Below are 20200 nucleotides of genomic sequence, written 5' to 3'. Positions count from 1 at the left end.
TGAATACCACGTGCTCGGTAGAAAAGGCGATTCCAACGAAGCACACGAACATCAACGTAGGAAACATGTAAGCAAACATAAAAAGATTTTGGGACACAAAAGAGAAGCTCGTTTAATGTAAGCATTTTTAAATTCTTTGTCGGTATAATGACCACATAAGCAATTGCAAACATAGCCTATTACTTGGTTGTGTTCCATGTAAATTACTAGACCTTATTTTTTTGTGATAAATTTGACTTGACTACGGAATGTTCGGTCGATTATAATTATATATAAATATACATGATATAGGGTTCACGAATGTGGTCGGTCAATATCTAGGGAATGCTTACCCCTCTATGGTGCCTGATCCCATTTCTAAAGAAGAAAGTAAAGTTTCCAAGAATTTCCCTTTTTTAAATTATTCTCCTTAACCTGTTTTGGAATTTAGAGGGTAGATATGCACAAAGGCAACGAGGAAGAAATTATCCAGGAACAGGAGGAAGAATGTCTCGAGTACCGCCGCCAGCAGAAATTGGCCATAAAACATGGACGTAGTCCCCAAGATGTCCCTCAACCCAGTGTAAATTGTGAGGTATACAGGCTAGCCGAATGCTATGAAACTTTAAAGTCGCAGCAAATATACGATGTTTGTTTTTGTTGTTGTTGTTGCTTATTTCCTTAGAATGTTTAGGGAAAACATGATGGCAGTTAAATAAATTTACCGGCATAAATTTCTTTTCATTCAAAGATGATTGAGGACCCAGTCGGAAAGAAAGGGAGGGATAAGCGATTTGCCCTATTGAATGCCGGAATTTGGGACAAAGGGATTGTACCATATGTTTTTGATACCAAAACGCTGTCAGGTAAATGTTTCTCGATTATTTTTAAAAGTGCATTATTTTTTTGGAAATTTTTTTTTTATATCGTTGAATTTTTAGTAAACATACTAAGTGCAAGGACAGGGTGCTTCTTCCAAAATTATGAATTTCACAGCCCTCAGTAACCGTTCAGGTGTTGTTAATGGGCTCATCATACTGTGTTAAATGTAATAATTCTTTGAAAATCTTTTTGTGCCCTGGGTTTGTGTATTTAGCTCTTTAATTTACGCTGCTTATGATGAGCTAGGACCCCTTCAAAAATGAATTTTAAAATGCTTTAAAATTATACCTTTGAAATAGTTTGCTTCTCTGTTTCTTAGCATCTAGTGTCACACAAAGTAAAAAAAATTATTAGGAAACATATCTTTACCAGATTTTATTTTTACATTCTACCCTACTCGATAAATTTTAGGAAAAGAAGATAACTAACTATAGACCTACTTTAATATTTGTAACAAAGTAATAGTCTTAATATTTTCTTGGTTCCGCAAAATCCTTTGCTACACTGTCTCATTTATCGTTTATCAGTCTATGCTTCATTTTATACTTTTCTGCATTATTAAGTGTTTTATTTTATCTAGTTACCGTCTTCCGTGGAAAACGGTATTATATAGTTGAAGTTTTTCATAGTGTGGTGCCCCGTGTCAAGGATAACAACCCCCTTGGCACGTAAAAGATCGTTTCTCTGGAGTTCGAAAAAGAGTAGGCTCACTGGGGGCCGCCAGAGAAACCAAACATTTTACCGATCAATTAACCTAATAGTCCACCGAAATATGGCTGAAAAATTGCCGACTCGGCGTTAAACAATATACAATCAATCAATCAATCGGACTATGCACTTCCTCTCTTTTGTGATTAGTAGAAATTGCATGATGAGAAAATTTTCAATTATTTCATAGGTTGAAATGCTGTTCAAGGCAAGGGAGATAACTTTCTGATTATCTAATTTTTGTATGACTTAACAATATTTTGCAAAATTTTCAAACTTAAAAAATGACAAAACGAACAACAAAATTAGCAGTAATAAATTCTAAATAATATCATATTTTTTTTTTATAGCAATAACTAAAAAGGTCTCTGTTATTTCACTGTAAATAAAATTTGATTTTCATTGCTTGCAGGCTTTACAATTTGTTATTATTCTTTTTCCCTTTCTTGTTTTAAGAAGGTAAGAGAATCAGCCGAGGTTTTCCGAAAGCCTCTCTCGGTCAGTCAAAGTTTACTGATATGACCGAGCGACAACCCTAGTAGGGCTAATGCCAGTAAAAAGCTAATGTAGAAATACAAAATCAAGAAATTAAAAGAATTATACGGCCTGATAGGTGTAGATCAGTTTAATGTTTAAGGTTATTGCTAAAAACGGTGAGCTTTTTTAGAAAGCTCTACTTGTTGAAGTAAAAGCATTGAACCTCTTATGAAATGGATACTGATACCCATCTTGTTTACATAGGCACTACATGTATTATCATCTACAGCTAGAACATTAATTGGTTTTCAAACAGAGGAACACAGTTGGATCGAATACGAGCCCACAACCACTATGAATACTGGACTTGTATAAGATTTGTTCCGTATACAAATACAACACAGATAGACTACGGTTTGAACCATAACACCTACCTCCATCACGTTATTACTGGTGGGTAAGGATCGCAGATTAATTTAAAACATTTTGTATTAATTTTTTTTTACAGGTAATTGATGATACCTAATTGAAAGTGAGAAAATCCAATGTATAATACAAATTGTTGACTGAAAAATTTTGAATCATTGATTCTTCAAACTCAATCAAGTGTCAAATGCGCATCTTCAAAGCTCAACCTTTATTTTTATTATATTGAAGTCAATTTTTATTACACATGAACACATTGACTCTTGCCATACAATTGTCATTGTATCTAAAAGCTTTTAACGCTATATAATACCTATAAACATATCTAAAATAAGTCATAAAATAATCACAAAAGAACACACCTGCATTCAAGGTTTTTTATATTAATTTTTCAGTTGTTGGTCATCCATTGGAAAACTTAAAAAGAGCCAGATAATTAACTGCTGTTCTAACGTACGTACATGAGAGAAAAAAAATAAATTATGATCCCAAATCACTTTGACAATGATTAAATATAGGAAATCCAATTCATTTGTTTCCAATGAAAAGAAACATGTAAAACTTGTAATATAGCTGCATTAAGATTGCGATAAATCTTCATTAAGGTTATCAAAAACTTTTAATAATTTCTTTAGGATGTCTGTGTTCATGAGTTGGGCCATGCTTTTGGGCTTACACATGAGCAGAATAGCCCTCTGCACGACAACTACATTGATATACATTACAACAACATTAACTCAAGTAAGTTTTATTGAGCAATAATACAAAACCTTACATAATTACTTACATAATTAATAAAAACAAATATCAATGAAACTTTGATTTTCATTTAAATAAATTTGTTTACAGTCGTATTGGGTACACATAATTTATTTATTGTCTCTTCTACCGAGAAAAATAAATTATAGGTAAATACATGTAATTGTAGTGTACCATGATCAATATTATGAAAAAAATATCAAGAAAAGCAGACTGTTTGGATACTACGATTTGTCCAATGTAATGCATTATGGGGTATATGTAAGTATAAAATAAAATAATATACGATACATACACATAATTATTTACAAAGTATTCATGGCAATTTTAAATATTATTATCTATATATGAAATAACCGAAGAGTTTTTTAAAAATTACTTTTCATTCATAGGATCGTGCATTTGACAAAGAATTAGTATTTTAATTCAAGCGATTCACTTAAATATCAACCATATATTATTCATAATTTTTCATTATATATATGTGCAAAAGAAATAAAGATAAAAAACCAACTAAACAATATACTATTATTATAGTACTGTAAAATCACACTCTTTTGTGGGGAATTTAATTTTCGTGGTTTTGGAGGTATGAAGAAACTCACGAATTTATCCCTCGAAATGTAAAATGTTATTTACAAAAATTCTTAACCATGCAATTCTCCATTCACGAAAAAAAAGAAAATACATTTACCCACCAACCAATATTTCCCCTCAAACCACAAAAATTTGATCCCAGAGAATATTTTGATTTTCAATATATAGAATATTAGAATTCTGTTTTTCCAGTCCAATAGAAACTTAATCAAAAAAGTTATGAATCATATTTTTACAATGAAAGATAAATTTGGATCAAATTATGTTTAAAGATAAAGTTACCCCATTTAAGGCAGGAAAATGCTGGAAAAGTGAAACTCTCAAATGTCAAAAATAATATTATTTATTTGTAGTCTTTTTCAAATGGAGTACAATGTCTATATATGACCCAGAGTTGGAATACCTAGTCAGGAAAACAGACCCCTACCAATATTATTTGTTCAGTGAGGTGTCAAAAATCTCAGATTGTCGAGGTAAAGCGTAGCATTGCACTCCCTGCCTAAAGTCATTTATGTTTCTTTATATACTCAGTAAACCGATTTCATAAAAATTGAAAACTTAGATGACAAGTTTTAAAAAGAGACGTATATCATGGCATCTGATGATGTAAAATCAGGGAAACAAAAGAAAGTACGTTGTATTTTACAATTTAAAATAATTTGTAATTTAATTTCGTATAAATAAGACCCCAAAAGCAAGATGTTCAAAACAAGAGAGTTCAAATTAAATGACGCTCTATGTTCAGATTGGTATTTTTAACAGGTCTGAAGTGTAGCCGCTTCTCGTTAACCTGTGCAAACTCTGGTTACCCCGCCTTTGTTAAGGACATGTGTACTTGTCGCTGCCCCGAGGGTCTGGACCCTTCTACCGGATGTCAGACTCGTTTTGATGGGGGTATTTTTTTTTCTTACTTTATTTACATACAAATGAATATTTTTATCTTCTATTTTCAAAAAAGGAATGTTTACTGTGTTGGTAAGTGTGTTTCTCTGATTTTATTCTGTCATTTTCAGTTTAAGCTTTACAAATTGATAGTCAATACTTGACAAAAGCAAATGACTCATGACCTTTCGTTAAACATGGGACACGCGGTCAAGGTCAAATATGTTCCAAATTCAACTTAGCCCTAATGGGGCATACGTCACAAAAACATCTTATACATCAAGGAATAAGAAGAATTGATTTCAGAAAAGCTTTGGTACCTAATAATACTGATTTCTTCAGATCGAATGATTTCAACAAAATGGCCGTCTGACGCCTTCACCATACTAAGTACCCGGATTACTGGCTGTCCCAGTGGGTTTTATGAAGGCAGTTTTACACAGCATCATAAAGACACCAGAATGGACCACACAAGTTCCACATTTAGTGCTGACATAGTTTCAAAACCCACCTCTACTTTTTATAAATTTTGTACTAAGAAGAAAACGGAAGAAAATGGCATTTCACCAAGCTGGCCTGCAGGAAAATATTGCATCTACCGCCATGGAGGGGTTTGTCCCAGTGGTAAATAATGTAGAAATAGAGTGAGCGCTAGCTTTAATTAAGTTAAATTTTGAAGCAAATGAAAACAACAATCAAATTAAATCAAAATCCGTGGATTCAATTTTTTTACATTTACAAAATACTTTAAGTTAGCTATGGTGCTTATTAATAAAAAAAATAATATAAAAGCACATTTTTCAGATAATACCAGAAAAACTTATCTCTATAATAGTTTTCGAACATGTATTTTTTAAGGCTTCAGTGTAGGATATATACACTATGACGACATCACGAATCCATCGGATATCCTCGGCATTCTTCCTGATGGTCATTTTACGACTGACACTAGGTTCTATTTCTGCTGTCGCAGTGACGGATCAACATCAAGTCCGATCGTCCTACCCTCAAAGGAGCCATTTATCTTATTTCCCGACATCTCTGCTTGTCAGCAAGTCGCAGGTTCTCTGATTATTGACTACTGTTAAATCGCTAATTTTCCCAGGGTGTGTGTGTTAATTTTAGTTGATTTTGGGGTATGGAGAGACTCTCAAATTTATGACCCCCATGCACAAAAATATGTGATTTTACTTTATTAACAGAAAAGTTTGGGGAATTATCAAATATTTTGAGCATCATTTTTTTTAATTTTCGAATCATTAGATAATAAAAGAAGAAATCTAGCAGAAATAATAAGCATTATTCTTAATAATGTTTGATTCCCTAATAATAAAATATTGCGGTAAAAAGAAAAAAATGGGATAAATAATGACATATCTTCCTAAATATTGTTAAATAAGTCAGTTTTATCAAGACTGTTGTTTTAGTTTATAAAAATTCTTTTTGTATTTTAAGGAATGAGCTCCAGCATGCAATTCTTGAGAATAAAAAACGAAAACGAATTGTTGCATAAATATGGGAATATACCATATATGAGGATCTCGTATTCTGTCAATTATAAACTCTCCTTTTGCTACTATACCCCGAAAGATTTTAGTAAGTATCGCTGTAATGCATTTATTTTTAGTAATTTTATAACTGATCATTATTATAATTATTGATGTAAATACTTTGTACATCAAAATATTTTTTAAAAAAGAAAAGAAAAAAATGTAATGACCCTATATAAATCGGGTATTCTATGATCTCGATCCAAGGTCAAAGTCCAAAAAATAGAGCTAAATTCTATGTGTTTTCAGTTGAATCCATATAGAAGCCAGAGTCTGAATACATGCATTAGAATTATTATTTTTTAAAATGTTGATATATGAAATGAATGATTTTCAGATCTTTCTTGAAACGCCATTGAAATAATTATTTAGCAAAACATATTGTTTTTGCTTGTTCGAACATTTTCAACTTTCTCTTTCAACTTTCTTAATTTTGTCTTTATCTTTCAGAAGAAACTAATTCTTACTCAAGATGGCCGAAAGAGCCGTTTGCAATGATACAAGCCGCTTCCGGTTGCCCCCAAAATTTTAAATCTGGTCAGTTTTCTGAATATTCTTTCTATACCTCGGCGCCGTCTGACACTTTCTCAGCATTGGCATCTGAGGGACAAACCTTACGTTACCAATTCTGTACCAAGAACGAGACAACCCCAGTCGGCGACCATGCCAAGTGGGGCCCTGGGTCGTACTGCATACTCAGAGTTGGAGACAAGTGTCCTGATGGTACGTCTTTGATACAAAAACCTAATGAATAACACCAAAAAGATACAATTTACATATATGTGTTTATGTAATACAAATAAAATGAACCAAAAAATTTTTATATCACCTTTAAAAAAATACACTACTACGTGTATGTGAGGGATTTGGTTTCTCTACTGGAGCTACCTTGCTGCCGAAGGATTTTTATTTCTTTATTTTTTAAAAAGTGTTGCTTCTAAGTGCACTTAAGAAACATATCCTATTTTTCATCCTTTTAGACGTCCTCCATCGGTAACTGGTGGTTTTGGCTTTTTTAAAAGCAATATTTTCTCTCACTATTTATTTTTTAAAGCACTTAAGTGTCACACCTTAATTGTGATCATTTTAATTCGTTGGGGCTCAATTGTGTAGAAAAACAAAATTTCACTTCTTCCCGGGGACGTTACTTCGTAAGTTTCTCGTTTATAAGATATCAAGGAAACAAAATGTTTACATGTTAATTCGTGGGTAATACTGACCCACAAAATCCATGACAATGGACCCCTGCGAACAATGACGATCCCACAGTAAACGATGACGACAATAGTTTAGTTTGAAATGCAAATCAAATTCTTTATGTCTGGTCTAGGTTTCTCAGAAGGCTCCGTTGCTTTGGTTGATAGTCAACCACCAGACAATTTTGCTGGTTCGCTTCCTGATGGTTCCTTCGGTGATCATGTGACTCTGTATTTTTGTTGTCGGTCTGATGGATTTACCAGAAACCCGCTTCAATTACCAATCAAAGAACCATTTATTCTGTTTAAAGAATCGTCGTCATGTCAAAAAGTTCAAGGTAAATTGAGAGGTCTGCAACAAGTACATGTAACATTTAACTAAAATACTAATGACCGATTTGGAAATCAATAAAGTAAATGTAATGTTATTATAAATCTATATTATGACAACCTCCTAATACTTAATTGAATAATACTTGTATTTGCATTTAAAAGCATATTCAGCATCTAAATAGTATTACGATCTGCTTTAAATAAAAACAAAAAAGACAACCTGCGTAAAGTAAAATAAAATTTCTCGCTTTTTAGGTCACCTGAGTAACTCAGGTGACCGATTGCTATCCGTCGTCGTCCGTCGTGCGTCGTGTGTTAACATTTGAACATTTTCAGCTTCTTCTCTGAAACCACTGAACCAATTTCAACAAAATTTGATTTAAAGCATCTATGGCTGAAGGAGAACAAAAATTGTGAATTTTATTGTCCCCGCCCTCCTGGGCCTGAGGGGTGGGGCCAAAACCATCAAAATTATTGCAATCTTTAAAAATCTTCTTCTTTACTCCTGGACATCAAGCCGTCAAACTGTTGGCATGAATGTAATGAGTACTGAGTCTTCTACCAAAATTTTGAAATTCGTGGCCCCAGGGTCAAGGATTCTTTTGCTAGGGCATGGCTATATAGATTATATAGTGAAAATGCATTATTTCTTTTGAAAATCTTCTTCTCTCCTCTTGGGTAATAAGTAAACTAACTAAGTACATAGTTATGTTGAGCAAGAGTGCCTCTTCCAAAATTGTGAATTTTATGACCCCATGGTCAAGGGTTCTGGCGTTAGGGTGGGGCTCTATTGATTATATAGTGAAAATTCATTATTCTTTGAAAACCTTCTTCTCTGCTTCTTTAGTATTAAATAAACTAACTAAGTACATAGTTATGATAAAAAAAAGAGTGCTTCATCCAGAATTGTGAATTTTATGGCCCCATTGTCAGGGTTTCTGGTATTGGGACGGGGCTCTATTGATTATATAGTGAAAATGCATTAATTCTTTGAAAATCTTCTTCTCTGCTTCTGGGTATTAAATAAACTAACTGAGTACATAGTTATGATGAAAAAGAGTGCTTCTTCCAAAATTGTGAATTTTATGGCCCCAGGATTCTGGTGTAAGGGTGGGGCTCTTTTGATAATAGAGTGAAAATTTTATTAATTCTTTGAAAATCTTTTCCTCTGCTCCTTGGTTTTATGCCAATGATCCAAGTATATATATAATTATTTGTTATGAAGAAAGGTTCATCTAGCAAAATTGTTATTTTTATGCCCCTTGAGTCGGGGGGGGGGGGGGGGGGTACATAGTCTGAAAATAAATTAATGTTTTAAAATATCTGCTCTTTAGTATTAATCAACCATTTTATGATAAAATTCGCAAAATTTTAAAATATGTTGCCCCAGGGTCAGTGGTTTCTTTTGGGTGAGGTGCACAGCTGGTTATAAAGTGGAAGTACATTTTCTCTTTGTTACTGATCTACCTCTGGGTTTTAAGTAAATAAAGTAAGCACGCTAAGTTTATAATTATGATAAGCAATGGTGCCTCTTTCAAAATTGTGAATTGTGAATTTCATGGCCTCTGGGGTAAAGCATGAACCAATTTTAATTATTTGAAAGCTTTTATACGATACTCAGGTGACCTATGAGGCCCGTGGGCCTCTTGTTTGTTAATCTCTGCATTTTGTTCAAAGATATGAGTTTTGAAGAAGAGATATACAGCGTTGGGACAAAGTCTAAATCTCCGACAACCTCGGGTGACACGCCAAATATATACAAAAAGACGGACTTCCCCATATGTTACTACTATGCAACACAATACGGTTTGTATTCTGTCATTAATGTATTAAAAGATATAGTATGTGCTGAGTTCGATTAAAAAAAAAACTTAATCAAATATATAACTTTAAGCAAATTTTTGCGAACAGATAATTATGTTAGTATTTTACTTTTCTTTGGGCTTCATAGGAAAGTTATTTTATTAACTCAATTTTATTGGCTTATTATATTTCTAATTCAAAAATTCGTATTTGGAAAAGAAGAGAATTAATGATGAGCATGTTTCCTCCTTGTACGCATCACAGTTAAGGTTAAAGCATAGACCTAAAAACGTTCGTTTTAGGTCAACGGTTAAAGTAAGGAGGCGGGCCTAATTTGTACGGAAAATGTTTACTATGACGTCACACATAATATAAGGTCTTCAAAATACCAAAAAATGAAATTATTTGCTATTTCAAACAGCTGGATAGCTGTACACTGCATACAAACTTACTATTACATGCAGTTTTGTCGTTTGTTAAATCCCACACAACAGTATATAAACGATGCATCGATCGCAATGCACTTGTGAATGTGACGTCATCTTGCAAAATTGACGCAGTTTGTACTCAATGATATTTTTTGCAATTAATAAAAGGCCGTTAACTTGGATGCGATGTCTTTTTTGTATTTTATTTATAAGCTGTCCGTACATTCTCCATACAAGTGATACTGTCGTGTGTTTGTATGCAGATTCATTGAAAAAGTAATGGAAGGCCCGGCCCTAATAAATCGATTTAATGCCAGGGCATACCCTCAATGTATCTTGTCAAGTTTTTACAAATAAAGTCAAGAAGAATTAAGATATTTGATAAGTGCTGCGAACCTCATGAAATCTTGCAAATAAATTGATTTTATTTATAAACACTCTGCTGGATAATTATGCCACTTCAAAAGTGGCATTTTGGCGCCCGCCAAATTCTCATTTCAAATAAAAACCATGTATACCAAGTGGTAGACCTTCACTCACAGAATTCATAACAAGCTTTGTTACAGGTAAATCTACCAGTATATATTTAATGTAGTTGACCAGCAAAATATTCAACCAGTCGTCCAACAAATTAAATTTTAGCAATTAAAAAAGGGAATCTATATAGGTTCGCAGCACTTTTCACACGCTACATATAGTGTTGAAAAGGATTATAAATTAAACTAAGATTTTAAACTTGGATATGCCCTTGCAATATTGGAATTAATAGATGACCTCTAAACTGCAAGTATAATTGCTAAAATCATGTGACGTCGACATTACGTGACAAGTCTAAATAAAAAATCTAAATGTCCCCAACATGTAGATTTAAACCACATTACATTTTTTTGATATCAGTGAAGTCCTAAAAAGAATCACCCATCCTAATAAAGTATGCATTTTTTATCTTAAAAAATCGCCGATATTTCCATTGGTAACTTTAACTGTGCTGCATAGACTGCGGAAAGAAAATACACTTGAGCAAAGATGGAAAGACGACTGCAGTTATAACGAGTCCAGGGCATCCCAGTTCTTACCCCAAAGGAAGGACCTGTTTCTGGAATATCATAGTCAGTTTCATTAATAATTGAATATTTCCATTTTTTATTTGTTTTCTCTGTGATAACTCTTTGAAAGTTATTGGATTTAATTTTTTGACAATTCTACCGGAATGTAAATTAGCCAAATCGATAGGTCAGGAGTTAAGGAGACCTAATATGCATGCAAATCTAATGCTTCGCCCGTTATGCAAATTATCCCACGTTTCCAACTATCGTTGATGTCCTGGTATACTACACTAACTAGACACTGATTCCTTAATTATTTCAAAATAAAAAGTTTCTTTTTGATAAAATATAACGACAGAAATGCTATTGTTTATATGTCAATCAACATTGTTTGATAAAACAAGGTGTGTTTGTGAAACACTGATGCCCCCGTATGGCAACATAGCAAAGATTAAACTTTTCTTCAATGCAAATTTAATAAATTGGTACCAAAAGTGGGGTATTCTCACTGGAAAACAATGAAGGAATTTGAAAGTAGGTCAATGTTAAAGATTTTTCAATAAGTACAAAAATCTTCAAGGTCAAGGTCAAAACGTCAAGGTAATTGGTATGCAATGAAAAGTCTTGCCATATAGAGCACTTCTGTAGAGTATGGAAGCCCTAGTCCTAACCGTTCAGAAATTATGGCCAAGGTTAATTTTTTTTAAAAGTAGGTCAAACTCCAAGATCAAGGTCAAAGGGTCAAATTTCTTGTTATCAAATGAAAGGTCTTTTCACAAGGATTGAATATGTAAAGTATGAAAGCACTAGCCCTAACTCTTTAAAAGTTATGGTCAAGGTTTGCTTTTTTAAAGTAGGTGAAACTCAAAGGTCAAGGGGTCAAAGTTCTTGGTATTCAATGAAGGGACTTCTCACAAGGATTACATATATGAAATATGAAAGCCCTATCCCTTACCGTGCAAAAGTTATGGCCAAGGTTTAAGTTTTTCACAAATACGAAAATCTACAAGGTCAAGGTCAAAGGGCCAAGGTTGTTGGTATTCAATGAAAGGGCTTTCAACAAAAAATACATATGTGAAGTATAAATGTCCTGGTGTCTACTGTTCAAAACATATGGCTAAAGTAAAAGTTTAAAATTTTCATGTAAAAGTGGGTCAAACTCCAAGGTCAAGGTCAAAAGGTCAAATTTGGTAGTACCCAAAGAAAGGTCTTGTCACAAGATATACACATGTGAAATATGAAAGTCATAGCTACACTTAATCAAAAGTTATGGGAAGGGTTAAAGTTTTTGCGGACAAACAGACAGACAGAGAGACAGACAGACAGATAGACAGACGGACACGACAAAATCTATATACCCCCGAAACTTCGTTTACGGGGGCATAAAAAGAGCAACCAACTATGAAAAAAGACGTGCCAGAATCTATATTTAGTGTCTATGGTAACGAGTGAAGTTAGATAAACATATGAATTGAAATGAATGTGTATAATAAATAAATGCTCGTTGAAAGAATGAGAAAACAATAAATTTTCGAATTGCTGATTGTGTGAGTATTTTTTTTTCATTAAATTTTTATATTGCAGGCACCAGATGGGTTCAAGTTAAAACTTGATTTTGATGATTTTGACGTAGCAGCTAATTCAGATGGAACTTGTATCGATAGGTTAGAGGTCAGACATTCACTTCCGGGTCAGTTTGGACTGAGGTGAGATTTTAATTGTGGAGAACATTATGTCAATAATTTACATGGAAATACTGAAAAATGTGATTTTGATTTTAACTCGAATTATGTGTATATCGTTAGTTTTCTTTCTTTATTTTATTCATTAGCTGTTCAATTTGGTTGAGAGAAACAAAACCCATTAATAGATTACGCATTTACAAAGTATCTTCCATATTGAGGTTACATGTAATATGACAGATTAGAAATGGTGTTATAATAATTAGAAGATTTCTACAGTCACATGTACATATATAAGTAAGGGGTCCACAGTTTCAACAGCTATATGTAAATCGTAAAGTTGAAACTAAGAAATGATACAGCAAAACTCGTTTAGTATGAACACGGATATTGCGAATTAACGGATATAGCGAAGTCATCATGGATCCCCAGTCTATTAATTTATTTTTTCTTATACGGATATAACGAATTATGGATATAGGTAAGTAATTTTACAGGTCCCAGTGACTTCGTTATTAACCGAGTTTTGCTGTATTTGACAGTTACTGTGGAGACAGATTCCCTATGACAGTCCTCTCAGAAGAAAATCAGCTGGGCCTGACTTTTCAGACTGGTTTACGGGCTTCTCGGCGACTGTTACACTGCTGGAGCGTATGCATTAATAAACTTTGTTAACTTACAATTAAACCTGTATAATCCGATATGTACTGTGTCGGAATATACAGGGTGCCAGATTACACGCTATAAAGAAACGTAAAAAAGTTAAATTGAAATAAATTTTAATGTCGGAATCCAGAGTGTGACGGATTGTGAAGGTGCAGGTGTCGGGTTAGACAGTTTTCACTGTTTCGAGAAGTCACTTTCATAACATTAACATTTAAAATATATTTTTACTGCATCATTGATCTTATTCTCATTTTTAGCAAACGACCCACAATTTTGCTATACCAACAAAGGAAAAAATTACAGGGGAACAGTAAATATCACTCGACGTTTTGATAAATGTTTACCGTGGTCAGAAGTCAAACACTGCCCAAGTCATACCTATAATCCCATGTAAGTCTATAATAAATTTGTAATTATTTTTTACTGGACTTGGATAAATTAATAGGTCTTGAAGTCTTGCTTAGATTTATTAATTTTCATATGCTAATATATTTACATTTGAAAAAATCGTCCTTAGATGAACCTATTGAAGAGAAAATATGTTCAATTCTGTGTGAACTTTATTTGGGGGTCAGAGGTCATAGCATGACCGAATCGTTCGGCGAGGTGATATCTTGTTTACATATATTTCTGTCTGTTTTCGGAATTACCAAGTTATTTAAAGCTATGAAAAAGGTAAAATAATGACACATATAGATATTTTCATTTAACAGATGTTCAGTAGATCTTCCTTTGGCGTGAAGAATGTTTTAAATACCATAATTAGCCTAAAATCGGACTTGCTTTTTTAACCCGAAATTCCTTTTAAGTTATATTAACTAAAACAGCGGATATCACGGCAGTTGACTTCAAACTCATAAAATAGTAAGTACGATTATTCTCAGTAAGAATCATTGTTCTTACATTATAAAGAAAGAATTCCTGAACTGGACTGCTAAACATCATTGTCATTGAATCGAAATATTAAGACCAAACAACTTCTAGGCCCCTGCACGTCACAACATAGCAATATGGCGGTCTGTTCGTGTAATAAATGCAGTTTTACTCGGAATTTATTTGTCTCAAATGTAAATATAAGTAATAAACAACAATATTAAAAAGTTACTGGGAAATGAATTTTTAGTCGGTACGTGATCAAATCTACTGAGAAGCCCTTCGGGCTTCACAGGATTTGATCACGTGACCATCTAAAAGTCCATTTCCCAGAGAACTTTTTAAAATTATTGTTTATTTCTTAATTGTACGTTTGTAAATCAAGTCAGCATGCCTTAATGATAATTTTCCAGGGATCTAGATGACGATCTGCTCGGTAACTATTGTCGGAATCCTGGTCACGGCACCAGACCTTGGTGTATTACCAACAAGTTTTTGTGCACTCGAGACTACTGTGATGTGTGTGGAATAGGTGCAGTATTACATTTGTACAATTATTGATTTTTTATTCAACATTCAATATTCATGAAATATTTTAAGTATCAAGTTAAATAGTACATAAGGCGTGTAGTAAAAGCGAAATTGCATTATATATATGAGCAACGTGTATTTACATGTACATGCACCTTCATATTCATTTTTCGTCTTATTCAGAAAAGTGCTACGATATATTTGACGATTGTGGAGAGAGAACAGTTGAAATGTCGAACTGTGAACGAGACCCTGAACTAAAACGAGGCTGTAGATTGTCCTGCAATATGTGTGATAGACAAACACAAGATGGGGGTAAATAATATTATAATAGCAACTTAAGGTTTCGTCAAAGGTCAAAATGTCCAAAAATGTATTTTTTACAATAGCTCTAAACTATGTGGTTTATAAAGTTAAACTTTGACAGTTAATAAATATGTCAGTGATTAACAGACAGAAAGTATCACTTGATAACAAATACTTAGAAAAAAATATTAATCAAGAAAATTCTTTTTGAAAAATGCATTTATTTTTCAAAATATACCTAATTTATTCTGTGCGTATTGTGAAAGCAATCGTTGCAGAAACAATAAATGTTTATCAATGAAGGGCAAGTTGGGCTTTGAAAGCCTCTGGTAAGATGTTTTCTGTGTTTATTTTGTCCAAATGTTTAGATCCGAAACCGAGAGTACATTGCAAATGGTCGATTATATACTAGGGGTCTTGTCTTTATATAATTATGTCATCCTTTCAATAACAGCCTTTCAGAGACCATTCACGTCCAACTTGCCCTTCATTAATAAACATATATTATTTCTGCAATGATGGTTTTCACAATGAGGACAGAATTAAGCAGGTGCAATTTTCTTTAAATATACACATTTTTAAAACAATTTTTCTCAATGTTTTTTAATTAAGTATTTATCAAGTGGTACTTTCTATCTGTTAATCAATAATAGTTTTATAAACTGTAAAAGCTTTAACTTTATACCTCATATAGTTTTGGAGCTATTGTAAGAATAATTTTTTGGACATGTTGACCTTTGACGAAACCTTAATACCGTAGAAGTGAAAATTTTAGCGAGACGTGAATTTCGCAATTTGTCCTTAAAAATTGGTATTTTATTTTAGTGACATGTAATTTTGGTGATTTTAAAAAGCTCACTAAAGAAACTATTACAAATAAAGTGCAATTAATTTTTAGGGATATTAAATATTACCGATCTTGGCAACCTCGCTAACAATGCCGAAATTAAATCCTCACTAAAAATTCTGCTTATACGGTAATATGATTTCTTCAAATAAATACAATTTGTGCTGTGTTTAAAATTTGAAACCATAGTTAAAATTATTTTAAAAACTTATAAACACTGCTTAATTTATTATACTGCAGAGGGGAAAAAATCAAAATTTTTAATCTTTTTCAGTTGGAGTAGTGAGATGTTCAAAGCCAACCATTCCATCGGACTCCACTAGCGAATCATTAAAAGAAACATATTTTGTTGATGAAACTATTGAACTTACGTGCGAAACAAATGACTTTGAAAAACAGACAATTACCTGCTTAGCTAACGGATCTTGGTCGAACGCTGGGTTTGTTTGTGGACGTAAGAGCCTTTAGTGAACTTTTACAAACCGAAGCAAAAGCATCCTAGATTTTTGTATTTTAATTAAGTATATAACGAATTTGTGGTTTTGAAAAAAGATGGGACATTACATTTAGTATTTATAATAATTATTGTGCAATTTTGCAAAACAAATACAGGTTGTAAAACAGGATGGACACCATTCCAGGGCAAATGCTATAAAGCTTTTGAAGAGGAAGTTGACCGTAGCACTGCAGTCACGCGTTGTGCGGATGAAAATAGTGCAAAATTTGTCTCCAGTAAAAATATCCAAGAGAATAATTTTCTGAGAAGTTTAGTGTAAGTTGACATGCTTCCATAAATTAGAATTCATAAAAATCAATACATCATGTACTTATCATATTGAAATTAAAAATGGCCGTGCTTTGAATTAATTTGCAGACAAGATGGCGTCGATATTTGGATTGGTCTTGAAAATGGGACTTGGCCAGATGGAGAAAAAGTGCAGTGGACTAATTATATAAAGAGTAAATTTGTTATATAATTATTTTAGTTCTTTGACTCTACTGTAACATTGAATTTCTCTTAGACTGATTTTTATTCATGATGAAAGATCTAAATTTAATGTCATTTAGTAGTATGACGAATTATTGGTTAGGTACTTCAACAAGCTGTGCCTTCATGCCTGATAGAGACGGAAAATGGCGAGGAATATCTTGTGACTCCGCATTCTATATATCCTTTGTTTGCACCTATTCAGCATCAGGTACATTTTTATGTTTTATGTTACGTGTAGTTGATTGTTGTGATTGTTATCCAAAACGATATCATTAGAATATAAATCTCAAATGTCAAAAATTAATGCTACATTCAATTGAAAGGAAAACATCATTGAACATTTAGGCTGAAAGATTTTTTGAGAAATCGAACTTCTTATCGGAAAGAGTCAGGTAAAGACTAATATTTTGCACTATGTATCAACAATATTGCAAAATACATGGATTTGTCTTGAATAGTTAGAAAAGTATGTGAAGATGCTACGCCGAATTGCAACAAATACCTTGAATTGGATCCAAAAGCATGTGAAAATGATGAGTTCGTGTGGCATACCTGTCCGAAAACGTGTGGATACTGCGATAATGTACAAGGTTTGGAAACGTGAAATATCAATTATTTTTCTCCTGTCCTACTGTATTTGGTGATTTTTTATTAATGAAATAGACGGTCTTAAGTGTTGTCAGCTTACAGTGAACATAAGATAAATTTCTTTTCTCCGAAAATGAAGACAACTGTGTTATACCAAGCGTGTCTACCGAGAGCAATGCGGAAATTGTCATAACTGCTGGCGCTCTTGGAATAGGAGACGTGTTGGAATACAGATGTAAATCCGGATTCTCTCACACTGACGGAAGTCTCCACAGAGCATGTCAAAGAAGTGGGACATTTTCCGGTTCACCACCAGTGTGCCAAAGTGAGCTATTTTAATAAAACATATTATTATACCCTTCTCCTTCATTTGTCTAATCTGACCAAGGACAAAGAAATGTGAATTTAAATCTTACAAAAGGGGTTATTGTAATATTACAGATTCTAGTACCGTCCCTGAGCCCAACAATGGTGCTCCTTTGCTACAGTTTCGCCGAAATCATTACACAAGATACTCCTACACTGGCCTAAATGAAAACATGAGCATCAAAAAGAGCGGGAAGATTGTCAAATGCGGGTTTTTACTGAGACGAAGGGAACTTTCGGTCTGCAAGTCTTGAGGCCAACCTCAGTAGATAAAACGTTTGTATATCCTAGTTAAAAGCTTGTACTTTAGGGTAAAATCAGTCGGGTTCTCTCTATTTTATTAATTTTATTTGGAAGAGGGGATGCTTAATACCTCGAGGTAAGTAATCCCACCTTTGGTGCTTCCAGGGCTACGTGTGTTTGACCTCTTCGTGGTACAATTTGTTTAACTTGATTGAAGAGCAAAAAATATTTAAGTAGGGATACAAAAACATTGTTTTAGTTTGACATGGGGGAGTTTTGGGGACTAGGGGAGAGTGGTGAGGAATGCGCACTTTAAATTCGCTGACTTAAATCATTCCTTTACTAAGACATATTTTCCAAATTATTTTTATTAGAAAACTTTTATAGCTTTTGAAATCAGAATTGACTAAGCAAATGATTTGTTCATGTTTACAGTTCTGTATTTCTGTATCAATATAGATTCACTCTGATTGGTCAAAACGAAGTATCAGAAACCTATGTCGGTGGAATTAATACATACGAAGTTCCAGTGGAGGACCAAATTGAGGTGAAATCAGGGGACTTAATAGCTATCTTCCCCCTCCAAGGAGTGATTCCTTATGATTCATGTAACGAAGCAGTGGAAGGGGAAACATACGGGTCACCTCTGATGTCGGTGAAGAAAATTCATTCCTTATCTGGTTGGGAAATTTTGACTGATTATACATTCAAGGAAGTAAAAGAGAAATGTAGAATTGTCCCCGTCACTGCCTTCATCCAATAGATAAACTTAATAATGCACATATATAAGATAAACACAATCGATATTTTTCTGTTTTGTTTATAAGTGGTTTTATTTTTTCGTCAATTGAATCTTCCAGTATTTCATAGGGAACGATTTTCCTTATTTAAAATTTATTCAAATCTTTTCAAGGTAAACGATTTGAATGCTAATATTTTTTTGTACATTGTTTTAATTAATTATATTATATAAATAACATTTTCCCTTTGAATGAAATGTAGAGTAAAATTCAATTAATTAAACTTTGCTTTAAAAAAGGCTACTGGGCGTTTGATTAATATTTTGTTTTTGAATAGAGGTCTCATTCCGAGCTCGAGTCTTTCAAATAGGTACCGAGTGTTCCTTCGTTAAGCATTTCATTCAGAAATGAAAGATGAGGATCTATTGGATGTTACTTAAAAAAACACGTATCTAGGGAGGCTTCAATACGTTTCAGAAGCTGTTAGAGCAATGCATAGATCAAGAGCTGTGGCACTTTACCAAAAGCAAGTTAAATTTGTTCATGAATGGAAAATTGTGGGGGTTTGGGAGGTCGAAAAAAGGCTCAATATATCATTTCTGCATTGAATTGATGTCAATGAAATCAGGATCCAAAATTAAACAAATAAGTGGAACGAAGATTGTGTTGTTTTATGGACCTTTGGTCTTGAATACTGTTCGTTATCTCTAAATGTTTCGTTCCAGAATACGAATCGCCACTGATCTTTCCAAGGAAAAATTCCTTGCTCCCCTTAAAAAAAATCTATTTTCCGTACGATTTTAAGAATTTTTGTTTAGAACATTTTATATAGCAATTAAATAATCAATGAAAATTTTCCTCAATTATTTGTTATGATAAACGTTACCCATTGACTTTCTTCTGAAAAAAAAACCCCATTTTAATCAGATTTATTAAAATTATTTGAAGGTTGAACTTTCAAAAGAAAAATCAACAATGAATGAATTATATACAGTCTTCATTCATGATTGCTTCTTTTATCCCGTCTATTCAAAGGTGAATATCATTCCATCGGACGTCATTGAAGAAAAATAAAATTACACAAAATAAAAATTAATCAACCATACACACTTCCAGATATTTTTCACAGATGCGAAATGTCAAGTACATATAGGGCAACACATACAAGGTGACGAGATGCAGGTAATTTAATTTGTCCTGGCAATTCACCCTTAATAATGTCCAGCGAAATAAATACCCGAGCGAGCAAAAAACGCAAATATTTGGATTTTTTGGGGTTCATCTTCAAGAAATTTCTTTTT

General features: G+C 33.1%; 1 pseudogene; it reads left to right on the top strand.

The window, feature by feature from the left end:
• The first annotated feature begins 37 nt into the window (after positions 1–37).
• LOC134239210 (uncharacterized) lies at positions 38–18957 on the top strand (annotated as a pseudogene).
• The last annotated feature ends 1243 nt before the right edge of the window (positions 18958–20200 follow it).

This window comes from Saccostrea cucullata, unplaced genomic scaffold (assembly GCF_032062105.1).
Source record: "Saccostrea cucullata isolate Sc308-1 unplaced genomic scaffold, CSIRO_AGI_Scuc_v1 ctg169, whole genome shotgun sequence".
NCBI classification, from domain to species: domain Eukaryota; kingdom Metazoa; phylum Mollusca; class Bivalvia; order Ostreida; family Ostreidae; genus Saccostrea; species Saccostrea cuccullata.
This window is presented reverse-complemented; position numbering and strand designations above follow the sequence as displayed.